The following is a 1,190-nucleotide window of genomic DNA, read 5'->3' as shown; positions in this document are numbered from 1 at the left end:
TTAGAAGATCTAACTCCTTACTCAAATTTTCCACTTGAGCCGCCAATGAAGTTACCGCATCTATTTTATGGAGACCGGCCACCTTTTTCTTCTCCCTAGTATTCCATTGGTAGTTGTTTAGCCCCATTTCTTCAATTAATTGATGGGCCTCATCGGGGGTCTTACTACCTAAAGTACCTCCTGCTGCCGCATCCACGAGTTGTCTTGTACTCGGATTCAAACCGTTGTAAAAGGTCTGAACAATCATCCACTCTGGAAATCCGTGTTGCGGGCACTTTCTCAAGAGTTCCTTGAACCTTTCCCATGTCTCAAATAGAGACTCCAATTCCAACTGAACAAAGAATGAGATCTCATTCCTAAGCTTTGCTAATTTTCTGGGAGGGAAATAACGGGCAAGAAAAGCTTCTACCATCTCCTCCCATGTGGTAATTGATGCTCTAGGTAATGAGTGTAGCCACTGCTTCGCTCTCCCCTTTAGGGAAAATGGGAAGGCTCTCAACCTGATGGCATCATCCATCACTCCGTTTATCTTCAGCATATCACACAGCTCGAGAAAACTCTCTATATGACTGTTTGGATCCTCATCAGCCAAACCGTTGAACTGTGCAGATTGCTGCAACATGTGGATGGATGCCGGCTTCCGCTAAAAGTTCTGAGCTGTAATCGGGGGACGCACAATGCTCGATTGTGTCCCCAACACTGAAAGTCTAGCATAATCAGATAATGTCCGCTGTTGCTCATTCTGTTATGCCATGTTTTCAGATCCTTCCACTTCCAAATCAACTAAATTAGATTGTTCTTGCACAGGCTTTTTTCCTTTTCTTCTAAGTGTACGTTCAAGTTCAGGATCTCCTTCAATCAATATTGAGGGATAGTCTCGGGTCATAACCTGGAGCTGAACCCAAAATGAAAGAAAAAGAAATCAGAACGATGATAGAATAAGAAGATATGAAATAGAATGTATGGTGAAATACCTAAGAAAAACAAAGTGCAAAGTATCCCTAACGCCGATTCCACGGCAACGATCCCAAAAACTTGACAAGGTCCCCTTGCGTATATCCCGCAAGTGCACGAGTTTATAGAAGTAATAATCCTGGATGAGCGGGTATCGAATCCACAGGGAATAGGGAATAAAAACACTTAATCCGCTTCTTAGCTATGTGAAAGATCAATAGTGATAATTGTGACAA

The 1,190-nt window shown here is 42.7% G+C and overlaps 1 non-coding gene across 1 annotated transcript; it reads left to right on the top strand.

The window, feature by feature from the left end:
- The first annotated feature begins 257 nt into the window (after positions 1-257).
- Positions 258-364, top strand: LOC120281496. Its single transcript, XR_005542635.1, has one exon. It is a non-coding gene; the product is annotated as a small nucleolar RNA R71 (small nucleolar RNA).
- The last annotated feature ends 826 nt before the right edge of the window (positions 365-1,190 follow it).

The sequence above is a fragment of the Dioscorea cayenensis genome, chromosome 17, assembly GCF_009730915.1.
Source record: "Dioscorea cayenensis subsp. rotundata cultivar TDr96_F1 chromosome 17, TDr96_F1_v2_PseudoChromosome.rev07_lg8_w22 25.fasta, whole genome shotgun sequence".
Lineage (NCBI taxonomy): Eukaryota > Viridiplantae > Streptophyta > Magnoliopsida > Dioscoreales > Dioscoreaceae > Dioscorea > Dioscorea cayenensis.
The sequence above is the reverse complement of the archived record's forward strand: the minus strand, read 5'-3'. Positions and strand labels throughout refer to the sequence as shown.